We start from the raw sequence: 14,845 nt of genomic DNA, 5'->3' as shown, positions 1-14,845 counted from the left end.
GAGAAAAAGGTCTTTCTTTAAAAAGTTGCCCAAAAAATTGGTAACCATATTCAAGGAAATGAACCCCAACCTCTACCTCATACTATATACAAAAAGAACTCAAATGAATATAACAGTTCAAATATACAGTTCAACTATGACAGTTCAAAAATATTCTAAGGTATGAGGGAAGAAGCCATTTTTAAAACTTTTATCAGTCCCCATGAAAAACCTCTAATTTCTATCCATAATTAGAGGGAAGACTCCTAATCTGAGGCACTCAAGTATATGTACCTTTAAAGCATTTCCCATCTAGTAAATATTTTAGTAACTCCCAAGCAAGCCTTAATTCAAGTACAGCAGCTCATTAAGCCACAGAAATGCAGCTATGACTAAGATGCTCTACCCACTCCTGCTCAGGGAGCAAGCAGCACATCACTGACTGTAACTGAAATAAGGCTTGACTCATAACACACACTAACACACACACACACACACACACACACACACACACACACACACACACACACACACCTCTTAAGAGGGCTGTTAAATAGCAAAAGCATTCTCTTTAAGACCAGGTCTCCTTATGGTAGACAGTTCTGGCAAGGATTTCTGATCCTCTTGCCTCAGCTTCCAGAAAAGCAGGATTAAGGTATGTCACTATGCCCAGCAGCAAAAGTATTCTTGAAATGACAAGGGGGGAAAAATACAAAGAAACAATAACAACAAAGCCCACAATTAACATACCTTCCCTGAGATTTTACTAATGTGACTATCAGGTTCAATCCCTATTAAGGTTTCTAAAGTACTTAGTTTTAAATAATGTAATATTAGCATAATTTATATCTCTTCTACCTTAAATAAAAAGTAAAGTTCAGAAGAGGTTTTACTTATGAAAGCTCTGAGGACCACCACCTTACTAGCTTATTGTAAGCACTTACCTAGGCTGAAGTGATCAAGGTAACTTAATCCATACCTTTGTAAACATGGGCTCAAGAAGGCAACAACTTCAAATTCTCACAAAATACTCAATCCTCTAAACACCCCCTAAAATGTGTTCTCTTTTTCTCTTTGACCTTCACCTCTGAGGCATGGCTACATTTCCTTTGACTATATATTTGAAAATCTTCCCTTGGATTATTTATGTCCTTTAACCTTATTTTTCTATTTCCTATTTATTATCACCAGAAACTGCAATGCTCTAATGAAGATTGATATTTTCCAATGAAAATTAATATATTACTTGACATTTTTCATGAAAAGTTTAAGGTTATCTTAGGAAGGCCAGATAAAGTAAGAAAACTTGATAATATATGTTTAATATTATACATTTCAGTGAGATCTTACAAATTCCCTCAATTGATCTTAACCTCCAGATAAACTCTAAAATTACTGTCATCCAAGGTCACAAAAATAGCTTAATTTTTAGGAAATGTTTCACTATGGTGACATTTCATAACATGGTAAACGGAAAAATATCTTAATAGATACCAATTACTCTTACATTTGATCCTTGCAGAAAATCCTTCTTTTTTCCTTTTCCACAAGAATGCAATTCCTTAAGGAAGAAAAAAAGGTAAAGGAGCTGCATTATTATTCTTGACTCTCATAGAATTTATTACAAACGTCTAATACCCAATATCATTTGTGGTAGACAGCTCCAAAAATACTTGATGAATGATGCAAAGTTCAGTTGGCAAAGGCATTTGTTTTGCTTAGCCAGTAAAATGCCAACCAATAAAGTGTCTAATGTCACACCCATTTTTTCAGGAAATATTGATTAAATGCTCAGTAATAAATGCAACATGAGATTCAAAACTGGAGTCCTAGGTCCTATTTTCCTATTCTCTATATCACATGGTATCCTTATAGTTAAAGTAGTATAAAATGGTTCAAAATATTGCATTGTTTTTAAAAAGAACACACTAGTGACAATGATTTGCATTCTCCTAAAATGTGTCTGTGATCCAAGATGAGATGCATACTTATACTTTCACCAGCTGTCTTCTAAAGCAAACAAAGAAAATAAGATAATGAATCTAGAAGGGCAACAATGAATAGAAAACATCACTTTAACAATTCAGCTCAATTAAGAAAACTACCCAATATATCAAGTGCATAAAGAACATCATGCCTAGAAATATCTGAGTAAAAAGTAAAAATGGTTAAATCATACCCCACTCCTCACCTCAACTAACCAAGATCAACACCAGGATTAACACAATATAGAAATAGATATAGAAAGGCACAGGTAATTCAATTAATCCCCAAGTAAAACTGCTTTATCTAATGAAAATGGATCATGTCTCTGAAGAAAGCAAGTGTTAAGACTCTAATCTAGCAGTTTTAATTGTGAGTTCATAATTTTTGTTTCTAAATGGCACATCCTTTAAAGGAATCAAACAAACTGCCAAATACTGTTTTTACATTCGCAAATTAAATATTAAACATCAGACATTAAAAGACACACAAAGAAGCCTCTTTTTCTTGGCAAAGGTAGTAAGAAGCTTGTTTTTATAAGCTACTTTAGGCTTTTAACCTAATTGTATTAAAATATAGAAAATAAATACCTCAAATTTAATCCAGTAATTTAGAGTGCTATTTTTATGGGTCTTCCATCTAAATAGTTATTTTTAGTATTTGCTTTGTGTGTTACAGTGGACATAATGATTTAGCAGATTCTTTTAAGTAAGTGATTACATGGAAATTTAATACAGCATGTTATATATGTATTCATATACATATTACATATACATATATATTGCTCAATTTTACAGAAAAGTCATTATTACTCATGTTTTGATCATAATTATCAAATAATTTCTGAAAGGCAATATTAAAAACAAGTTTTTATAATACTTTTATAATGATCTATAATAAAATATACTTTCAAAAACTAACTACCTTTGAATTTTAACTTAGTGTTGCAGACAGTTATATCTAACTGAACCCCTAAAACTGAGAATATGTAGCTGAGAATAAAATACCTGCACATCTGTAGTTGCTAGCCCTATTCCTCTCTCTTCTATCCATTTATCTCCTTAACTGGGACTACATACATTGGGTAACAATCAAGCTCTGTAACTGTACACACTTACCCCTTCCAGGAAATGACCTTCTTAAATGTTCAGTTCAATGTATAGCATCAGCCAGACCAACCCCAGGAAATTATTATAACCCCTTACAATTATTATAACTTCAAATGAGCAAAAGCACTAGTTTTGTAAGTATATACCTCTCCTATTGTACTGCACATGCAATTTTAAAGATCTTTACACACCACTCATTTTTTATATCTTCAGTATTTAAGTCAATATCTGGCACACAATTCAGAATATATTTACTTAGATTCTAATATATTCCACATATTTCCAAGTTCTAGGGATAAATCCCTACCTTTATCTCTCACCTCAAAGAACTTGTATCCTAGTAGAAAAGAACTTACCATAAGATAGATAAGGATTAAGTGTGGTAAGTTAATGGAAAACACTTAATAAGAAAATGATAGCAGGGAAGGAAGTACTATTAGAGGGAAGAAATTGAAATTAGAGAAGATGCTCAGACAAGGCCCGATACAACAGCTGCATCACAGTAAGTGTTACAATACATCAGTACACTAATTACTTGACATATATTAACTGATAATCGGCCAAAAATTAGTGTCCTACTTTTATCCTCAATAGGAAATGACATAATAAAGAAGCAACTTTTAAAGACATACAACTAGTATGGTGGTAAAGCCAAGGTAAACATCCAGGGCCGATTTCAATTGTCATGTAAAACTACACTTCAGTTAATGCTTTAGCTGAATAAAGTAAAGTGAAAAAAGTTCAAACTGTTCAAGACAATATAGGATAACAACATGAATAGGAATAACACTGTGATATACCAAGAAATAAATATGTGATCTCTGTTCTTTGTTCCTTGCTCTCAGCCAAAGTTTCCCTTCTTGGAATCTCTAGAGTAGTAATGATATCTTTTTAAAGTGAGATGGTTGGTGACTTGGGGATCCTTAGATAGGACCAGATGTGACTGGTCCCTCCAACAGACCAAATCATGATTAAAATTATCAATAAAATATACTCCAATCTGACTTTTCATCCCATCTTACCAACATCTAAGTACAAAAAGGCTAATGGATTGTTAACGACCGCAGGGGGGTCTGCCGCGGGGGTAACCAGGGTTCCTTGGTCCAGGAAGACATGACAAACTGACATGACCACAGAGGTGGTTTAAAATCTGAGCGTATTTCTTGGGTATCTCTCAAAGTCTAGTCCAGTCAACATCTCGAATTAAGCATCATATACATTTGTAAAAGGCTAGCTAGGCTTTCTCGGGCAATACAGGGTGTTTACCCCAAGTCTAGGGTCCATGTGGCCAAACTGCTCCTTCATCTTGGTCTTGATGTCGCGCTGGCTCGGAAGCTGAAGAAAGATGGTTCTCGTGCCTAGCCTCCTGGCGAAAATGGCAACATTGTAGAACTTGAGAAGCTGTCTTGCTTGTGCTGTCTTTTAAGAGTCCTTCTGCCTAGTCTGCCCGTTGCATTCTTCTCGCTGCATTCTTCTCTGTGCCATGCTTGGGGCCATCGTAGGCCCTGGGTGATCAGCTAATAGTCTCTAGCCTCTAGCCTGGTAAAGCTAACTGGCTGTAGCTTGATGAATTAACTAACTCATTCCTCCTCTGAGTGACTCTCTCTCAGGTAGAGAGAATCTGTTGTGTCTCTCTGTAAATCAAAAGTATCTACTGTCTCCCTGTCTGCCTCTTTGACTCTCTCTCTCTCTCTCTCTCTCTCTCTCTCTCTCTCTCTCTCTCTCTCTCTCTCTCTCTCTCTCTCTCTCTCTCTCTCTGTGTGTGTGTGTGTGTGTGTGTGTGTGTGTGTGTGTGTGTGTGACTCAATTTAGTCTCTCTGAGTTAGTAAGTATAAAGTGTATCCTGAATCACACCTGGATAAGCCAAGAAAGGTTGTTTTCCTTAAGGGCTCCCTGCGTGAGGCCTGTAACACAAAAGGCCAAGTCCTCATAAAGTTTTCCTTGCTTACAAACAGGCTATTTCAGGCTATCTCAGGTGGGCCTGAGATAGCCTGTCTGTAAGCAAAATCAAGAGTCAACAGGCAGAACTAGATTAACTTGGGGGGGGGGGGGTAGCTAGGGACCAACTCAAATGTAAATTCTACCTTGCCCAAATACTCATCTTTCTGGCAGGGACCTAGTAAGGTTTTTCAGATGTAAATATCCTTAGTCTGGGCTATTGTTTGGAAACTATCTGCCCTGAAAGGTAGTAGACTAGAACCTGTGACTGGAATTTCTGGAATACCTTTTTTACCATAATAGCATAAGTGGTTGAAGCAAAGCAGAATTTTTTGTTATAAGATGGATTCTAACATATCTATATTTGCTTGGTTAGGCCATGTCTCTGCTATAAGAAAATAGGAGAGTTTAAGAAATTGCCAAGTGAGATTTATCTGCTTCTAAATATACGGGGAGGTCCATTATTCCCGGAGACATTTTTTTTCGCCTCTGTCTGTAAAATATCATGTCTACAGACTTTCACTGGGCAACCGTGGCAATGGATGAGTTGGTCACCAACAGCTAAGATGTAATAAATAATATCCAAGTAATGAAATCTTCTAAAAACTCAAAGGACACACTACTAGGTACCTGGAGGCTAGCATGTGCAGAAGCTTCCTATGCCTATCCATACATTTTGGTCTCTACATCTCCTCCATCTGGCAGTTCACTGTATTCTCTGCAATATTCATTATTATACCCTTCACAGATTAGCATCCAATTCAAAAATCAGACATTCTGAATACTGACATGACTCCAGAAGCAGAAAATTCCAAACCTAGTTGTACTGGCTGGTTTTGTGTGTCAACTTGACACAGGCTGGAGTTATCACAGAGAAAGGAGCTTCATTTGGGGAAGTGCCTCCATGAGATCCAACTGTGGGGCATTTTCTCAATTAGTGATCAAGGAGAGAGGGCCTCTTGTGGATGGTACCATCCTGGGCTGGTAGTCTTGGGTTCTATAAGAGAGCAGACTGAGCAAGCCAGAGGAAGCAAGCCAGTAAGAAGCATTCCCTCCATGGCCTCTGCGTCAGCCCCTGCTTCCTGATCTGACTGTTGGTGATCCTGATCTGACTTCCTTTGGTGTGGAAGTGGAATAAACCCTTTCCTTCCCAACTTGCTTCTTGGTCATGATGTTTGTGCAGGAATAGAAACACAAAGACATTAGTCTTCCTATTAGTTGAATTAATAACATAGGTATACACAAAATATTATATAAAATTGTATATAAGGTATATATCAAACAGAACTAACTTCTATGATCAGAATGGTATCTCATTTCCCAAAGATACTGCCTTATATTTATGAAAATATCATGAAATCCTTAAAAATCTAAAATCTGAAATGCTTGATATAAAATATTCAACATATAACAGGTAAACAAAGAGAAAGTACTCCCCGCCCCCCGCCCCAAGTTCTATTGGCTACTCTAGCAAATCAATCAAACCTGTGATGAGGTTTTGGTAATCCACACTTTATAGCCAGTTTTTCAGAAATAAAGACCATAGCTGGATTCATAGCTGGTATGGTGATGCATGCCCTTAATCTCACATTGGGGAGGCAGAGGCAGGCAGATCTCCATGAGTTCAAGGCCAACCTGGTCTACAAAGTCCAAAGGACACCTGGGTTCTGTTACAGAGAAACCCTTTCACAAAAGAGGTGGGGAAGGAAGGAGGGAAGAAAAGAGAAACAGAGAGACAGAGAAAATGCACAAGTAAGCACAGAACCCAGAACTTGCAGTAAGCATCTAAATAGGGCTAAAATAGGACTGAGCCTGCAACAGGCAGAATAGATTTATCTGTTTCAGAAATAAATTTAATTAGGTCATCCACCTGGTTTCCACTGAAGAAAGAGATTTCAGGAGATGGACAATTACCAGGAATGAAAGGACAGTTCATAATATTTAATGATGGTTTTTCAAAAATACAAAATAATTACAAATGTTATGTAGCAAGTTATGGCATACATGAAACAAGCACTACTAATAGAAAAGCAAAAGTCTCAGCAACAAATGATCCTTAGACAAACACATAGACAACAATACTTTCATTTACAAACATTGACTAAAAACAAATCAGACTTATGTATAAAAGGCAAACTATTAACACTTCCAAAATAAACACAGGACAAAAATTCTACTAACTAGAGGACAGTGTGATGGCTCATCAGGCAAAGACTCTTTACTGCTAAGCATGACAAGAGTCCAATAAAGTAGAGAAAACCAACTTCTGCAGGTTGCCCACTGATAAACTGTGTGCATGCCTGTGTGTGTGTGTGTGTGTGTGTGTGTGTGTGGTGTGTGTAAGGATAAATTAAAATAAAAAGGGTATATATTTCACACACCTTAATTTTTTTAGTGTGTGTGTATAATATAATTCTGCTAAAAGGAATAGGTTTGTCAGGTAGTGTACAAAAACCAGGTACCCTATATGAAAACACAGACAATGATAAGTAAACCGAAATTCAAACATGCTCTTTGAAAGAAATCATTTAAAAAAAAAAAAATCCAGACTACAACAGAGACAACTCAAAAAAGGCTTCTTATCAGGAACTGTTCTTGCTTCTTGTTTGACTTTCTTGTCTGTTATGTGATAGGGTCTTACTCTGTGGCCCAAGATGAATTGGCAATCCATCTACCTAAGCCTCCAGAGCACTAGGATTGAAGGTATGTGCCAAGCCCAGTCTATAATGAAAATATAAACGCTCTTATATAAAAACACAAAGAAACAATTTAAGATAGGCAAACTATTTGAAGAGATATTTCACCAAAAACATCAATAGTAAGTAAATAAAAACTGTTAAATATTACTAATCACTAAGGATATGCAATTTTAAGTTATAGCATGATACAGACATACTCATTAAAGTGGTTCAGTTTTAGAGACTGACAACATATGTTGGTGAAAATGATGGAGAAACCAGAACTTTTACCCACTATTGGTGAGCCAGGACACAATTATACTACAAACCAGTTGTGTGACCAGGAATCTTACTTATTGGTATTTTCCCATGAAAGCAAAGCAGATAGCCACAAAAAGACTTGTATTGGTTCAAATGTTCAGGTTGTTGAAGGTTCAGCTTCAAACTTGAAATGAGCAAAATAGCCACCAAAAGTGAATGTAGAAAATGCAATCTACATAAACTGGAACATATAACTTATAGAAAATAAACATGGATAAATCAGAAAAGTAGTTCGATGAGGATAGGAGGAAGCAGGTACTTGTAGATGTCTGTGACCTCAATAAATAGTAGGACAATTATGAATGTGGCCCAACATGCTGGAAAATGACACGCAAGTAATTAGCCCCCACAAAGGGTACGTATTATTTGATTTCATTTAAAACTTTTAAAAGTTTGGGCCACCCCCCTGGTTCTGGAAAGACTCAGTGTAGTAGTATACGGCAAAACCAGAACAGGGAAGTGGGAAGGGGTGGGTGGGAGAATAGGGGGAGGGAAGGGGGCTTATGTGACTTTCGAAGAGTGGGGGACCAGAAAAGGGGAAATCATTTGAAATGTAAATAAAAAATATATCGAAATAAATAAATAAATAAAGTTTGAGCCACCAACAAAGAACATTCATGATGCACAACTTACTTATCATGAAAGCCACTTATCTCTGAAAAATTATTTAAAAAGTTAAAGAAAAGACTTCCTAATAAGGTGTGGTCTAGGAAAAGAGATCAAGAAGATGGTAGAATAGAGGGAAGAATGAGAAAAAGGGTCCTTGCCTATGCCTTCTACTTCAGTGATACATGTATCTATCTCTATCAAACAAAAAAAAATGAGCCTAGCTATTTACTATGCTGTGTAAAGAAGTAGCCCTAAACACTGATTGGTTAAGAAACAAAGCACTAGGTTGAGCAATGGTGGCACACGCCTTTAATCCCAGCACTTCAGAGGCAGAGGCAGGTGGATTTCTGAGTTCAAAGCCAGCCTGGTCTACAGAGTGAGTTCCAGGACAACCAGGGCTACACAGAGAAACCCTGTCTCGAAAAACCAAAAAAAGAGAAAAAAAAAGAAAGAAAAGGAAAGAAACAAAGCTCTACTGATATAAAAGGTCAAGCATTAGTGCCTTTATTCATTATGAGCATCTTTTGGGTTTTTAGGGTTTTTTTTGGTTTTTAGGGTTTTTTTTTTATTAAATATTGTCTTCATTTACATTGCCAATGGTAAAAACCTTTCCTGCTTTCCCCCCTCCCCAAAGACCCCCAACCCCTGCCCCTCCACCTGACACCCCACCCACCCACCCACCCCCACCCCCGTTTCCCTTTATTGGGGCCTCTGTTGGGCCTCTGTTGAGCCTTTACCTGACCAAGGAACATTCCTCCCACTGATGCCCAACAAGGCCTTCCTTTGCCACATTTTTGACTGGAACTATGTGTACCCCTTGGTTGATGGTTCAGTCCCTGGGAGTCTTAGGGCATCTGGGTGGCCAAAGTCATCGTTCTTCTCATTGGACTGTAAACCCCTTCAGTTCCTCTAGACCACCCTCCAGCTCTTCCATTGGGGACCCCACGCCCAATCCAATAGTTGGTGGCTAGTTTCTGCCTCTGTATTTGTAAGGTTCTGGCAGGGCACCTCCAGAGACAACCATGGCATGCTCCTTTTGGTATACACTTCTTGTCATAGTGTCGGGGTCTGGTGAGTGTTTATAGGATGAATCCCCAGGTAGCAGTCTCTAGGTGGCCTTTACATTATGAGCATATTAAGGAAGACTCACCACTTCCAATTCAATTTCTTCATTGTAAGAACAAAATCCAATACTCAATATTCAGACCTTCGTGTGAACACCTACAATCTTGTCTCAAGCTTCGATTTAAGCTCTTCTGTTTCTAAAAAGTTCTCCATTCTAGTCAGAACTTGTACTCTGTACACCTGAGTCTTCTACTCAAAATCTTTCAATGCAAAATGCCTTTATACATATTTAATATTTAAAACAATTTCTCTCCAGCTCAGATACCATGCATCAAGAAGCATCCCATCACCTGCACCATCCCTCCTTCCTGAACTCTGTGGCTCATTACTATGTCTAGGAATTGCATGACATTTATCAATAAAGCATGATAATAGAAGTTATCCTTCCCCAGCCACTACCTCTTAGTAGCAAAGAACTACATCATATATGTTTTGATTCTAAATCAACACAGAAAGTGGTAAAGAACAGAACCCATAAAAGGAGATGGGGTTCAGGGAATAAATCAAAACAAATTACCTTGGGGAGCTTCAGATTTCAGCCAAAATAAAAGAAGTTTGGGGCAGGGGCTCAATAAAAAGTATTAATTTTGTCAAGTGAACAATAAGGAAGAAATAAATCAAGATGAGCCTTTTCCAGTAACATGAATCTGGCACTAGGCACTGGAGCTGGATTCTACTCCATGCATCATCACATGTCCACACAGTTCAAAAAGAATGTGCCCAAACTATAGAAGAAATGATGAGCACATCTCACAAGGATGCCTGTTTAGAGCATAGCCATGAGACCTGCTTAATATTAATACTTATAGAAACTATGAAAAAGAAATGAAATCTATGAAGTTCTAATGTCCAGTATATAGGAATATATATTGATTATGTTTAAATAGTATTCAAAAGCCAGGTGGAGAACTCTTAAATAACTCTTAAATTACAGCAAAAGGTTTTAATTCATGTTAAAAATTGAAAACAACATGCAATGCTCAAGACCATAAAACCAAAACAAACAAAAAAAGGTGGAAGGAACAGTATAACTTGATATTTAAGGATCAACATAAAAAGTTACCTTTTCAGAAAATGCCACAGGAAAGACTGTTATCAGAATAAAAAGTACCATGGAGAACCCTTGGCTGAATAGAGTAGTCCTATATCTCACATTTTAGTATAAGCAAGGCATTCTCAATTTATATTAATGGACATAAGCCTTTAACAACACTGCCTTTCAGGGGGGAAAAAGCATTATGATTCTAACAAGAACTAGCACGCACATGATATGAGAAAGAGGCAAGAATATTTAGTGTTCACTTGTTTATTTCTACTCCAAAACATTCTAGAGCCTCTAGCTAGCTCATCAGTGGAAGGTGAAAGCTATAGTCTCTCCCTAACTAAAAGCTTTATAGCAACTGACAGATTAAGTCAAAGGATCCTCTACTTGAAGTTAAGATTTCAGAGTGCAATGGTGGCAATATAACTCTAAAATAGTCCACTTAACTGGTTTTAATGGAAAGGAAGCCCACACACTACAACCTGAAGACAAAGAATGATGTTTGTGAATGAAGGCTGTATAACCAAAACCTTGCACTTGATTTCTGGAGCTTCTACACACTGCTAACACAAGGCTTTATTGAAAAGAGGCTAGCAAAGGAGCCTGAGGGCCATTCTGAAAGAACATCAAAAACAGAGAAGCCACTCTAAATCTTTAAGTACTGGAAGAGTGTCTGGGCAGATTATAACTCATAAGGAAGAATTCCAAAATCCTGGTGTTATGAAGGAACAGGAGTAACTTAAGAAATCTAGGTGCCATGTAAAAGAAAACTCTGAAACACAGGCCAGAGAAACAGGGCAAAAATGTAGAGGGGGAAAAATATCATTGGCAGTTATATAATAAAACAAAATAGAAAATGAGAAAATGTATGGTTGTAAAAGAAAATGAGAATCATAAAGCTGAGATTCTTTAACCCTTCTCCAACCATTGAAACAGACAAAAAAAATTTAATTACTTAAAAGTAACAAAACAATGCACACTGACAGGAAATTAGTAACCTATGAGCACTGTATATTCCCTCAAAACATGAAAAATTTTCATGTCCAGAAAAAAGAGAAAACAGAAATTGATATATATCAAATGTGGAATACCTTCTCAACCCAAAACAATCACCTCAGAGAAGGAAAAAGTGATTAAACCATTACTTCAAAGAGAATTTAACTCTAAAACTAAAAACAAATAGATACAACATATAAAGAAATAAAGGCAACAGCTGAATTTAGGCTGAAAACAGAGGAGAAATGCAGAATCATTACAGAAATGCAGCACAAACAACAAGATATCTCTAACTCAACAGAGATAAAACAGTTCACTGCACATCTTTTTGTTTGTTTGTTTGTTTGTTTGTTTGTTTGTTTGTGAGGCCGGGTTTCTCTAAGTAACAGCCCTGACTGTCCTCTGTAGACCAGGATGGCCTCAAACTCAGAGATCTACCTGTTTCTGCCTACCAAGAGCTGGGATAAAAGGTGCAAGCCACAACTGTCTGGCATGATCTAGGTTAATGCCATCCTCTAAGACAAGAAGTCAAGGCTCTCTAGAAAAGATGATTCTAGAGCTGAGATGGGGAGATGTATGTATGCATGTATGTATAGATGTATGGATATATGAATGTATGAAAGGATGGATGGGCATAAAGAAATAATGAACCTGGAGTTTCTTGTAAGAAAGGTTCAAAAAGGATAGAGGCAGGTTAGAAGGACACAGGAGCAAGGGAGGAGCTTTCTAGTAGTCAAACCAGAACAGTGTGAGCAACATGAATAACATCAACTGTGACCTTCAAAATAACATGAACATCTTTGAGTCTTTACTAATAAAAATGAATCAACAAAGAAGTGAAGGAAGACTGTCAATAAATGGTTAAGGGCCAAAGAAACTACAAAATCACCACTAGGTAAATTCTACAGTGGTAAATAGTGCTCTAAGTCCCACTGACAGATGCTAAAATAAATGAGAATATAAAGAGATACCACCGGAAATTAGCAGATCCTCAAAAAAAATATCTCTGTAGATAAATATTAATTATAATGAAGAAAAACTCTGACTTCACAGAGAAGACAGCAGACACCTCCTTCATTAAGGAAACAGATTAATATCAGTAATAAGACACTGACATTATATACTCCAGATACAAAACATAACTCCTGATAGAAATCCATTCTATCACCTCTACCCTCCAATGCTGGGAATCAAACCTAAAGCTTTCCACATACTGCTATAGAGCTCTAGACCAGTCCCACAAGCATTAATTACCCTTTTGACTAATTACTTCCCAAGCTTAAGATGCTTCAATTTTCACTGGATAAAATACAAATACCTTACTTAACAAAGTTTAAGGTTTTTCCATAATCTGGTCCCTATTTAACCTGATCTTCTTCTACTATCTGTGCATGTCCTCTCTTCCACATCCACTTTATTTCTTTAAAGCAATCTGAACTCCTGCCCCTAACATTTTTAGTTTTGTTTTTCTTAAGATATGGCCTATCTTAATTTATTTAAAGGATCCTAATGTGTGGGGCCTTGTGAAATGTCCTCCTTCCACGGTAAGCATGTCTATTGGTTTTGTACTTCTGTGGGTCTTGTTTAGACAGCCATGTTGCTAAGGTATCACAGGCTTACCTTGCCTGTTCCTTCTTGGAGACCCAGTGGAATTACTGGTCCTTGGACTCTTACAAACTCACTGCCCACTCTTAGATGTTCCCTCAGCCTTAGGAGCAGGAGCTGCACTAAAGATGTATCAATTAGGCTTCACTGAAACGTGACTAACTGTTCCTTTTATGTGTTTCTACAGTAGTCTACACTGATGCATTAAACACATCAAAGTCAAGCAACCAAATAAAGTGGATTAAACACATCATCTCCAACACTCTCAGGCTAAGAAAGCCCCAAGCCTTGGGGCTGGAGAGACGCTCAATGGTTAAGAGCACTGACTGCTCTTCCAAAGGTCTTGAGTTCAAATCCCAGCAACCACATGGTGGCTCACAACCATCTGTAATGAGATCTGACACCCTCTTCTGGTGTGTCTGAAGACAGCTACAGTGTACTTATTTATAATAATAAATAAATCTTTGGGCTGGAGTAGTCAGGGACTGAGAGAGCAAGGTTAACAGAGTGACCGGAGCAAGTATGCAGGGTTGCCTGGAGCGAGCAGAGGTCCTAAATTCAATTCCCAGCAACCACAAGAGGGCTCACAACCATCTGTACAGCTACAGTGTACTCATAAAATAAATAAATAAATAAATCTTTAAAAAAAAAAAAAGCCAAGCCTTGTTCCCCAACACTTCACCAAATGAAGCAAACAAGGTACTAAAAACCGAAGTATCAAAGTAGTTAGGAAAAAAAGTCTATCTTTATGATTCCTAACTCAAGAAAAAATATTCTTTGCCCCAAACATTGCGACACTTAATTTTACTTCCATAAAAAATGTTAATTAGGTATACATGAGACAAAATTAATAAAGTTTTAAATGTCACCTCATTTTATAATTAAAATGATGCCCACAAAAATTATCATTTGGTAAAGAACAAAACATTATAAAACGCCAATATCAAGATTACATATTGATGTTCACTGATTACATATTTTAATCAAAATTAGATATTTAAAAGTGAAAACAGTTTATCATTTAGTCTATAATAAAGTTTAAAACAAAATACATAAATTAGCAGCTCACTTAAAAGAACAGATTCCACAAAGTTAAAATATAACAAACATCAGAGAATTAATTTTGATATGAGACAACACTGAATCATTTGTATATTATGTACTATAAACACATGGCTAAGCACCATGTTCAACATATTATAATACACACTCATTGAGCATATAAGGACTTGTGAAATAGGATTTCTACTCCCATAAAGCTCAAAACACAATTTGGAAAACAAGCACAACCACAATCAGGTGTAAAGAATCATGCACTGCCTGAGACTGTTAACATTTAAAAAGGCTGGATATTTAGCTTTATTTATTGACAGAAGGTCTGGTATGCACAAGCCCCTGGATTTGACAGTGAAGAGAGGGACTTTCTTCTTCCAAGTTTTGGGAATGTAAAGACAAATTAC

General features: G+C 36.9%; 1 protein-coding gene across 6 annotated transcripts in view; it reads right to left on the bottom strand.

The window, feature by feature from the left end:
* Positions 1–14,845, bottom strand: part of Mef2a (myocyte enhancer factor 2A) — a 128,456-nt gene that overhangs the window by 103,709 nt on the left and 9,902 nt on the right. For 5 of the 6 annotated variants that reach the window (XM_052160966.1, XM_052160983.1, XM_052161005.1 and 2 more), the window contains exon 2: positions 1,487–1,540. The exons of the other annotated variant lie outside the window; for it this stretch is intronic. The gene's annotated coding sequence lies outside the window, so the exon portion shown is untranslated. The remainder of the gene's footprint in view (positions 1–1,486; positions 1,541–14,845) is intronic. 6 annotated transcript variants of the gene reach the window in all.

The sequence above is a fragment of the Apodemus sylvaticus genome, chromosome 1 (assembly GCF_947179515.1).
Source record: "Apodemus sylvaticus chromosome 1, mApoSyl1.1, whole genome shotgun sequence".
Lineage (NCBI taxonomy): Eukaryota > Metazoa > Chordata > Mammalia > Rodentia > Muridae > Apodemus > Apodemus sylvaticus.
Note: the sequence above shows the minus strand (reverse complement) of the source record. Positions and strands in the feature narration are given on the sequence as shown.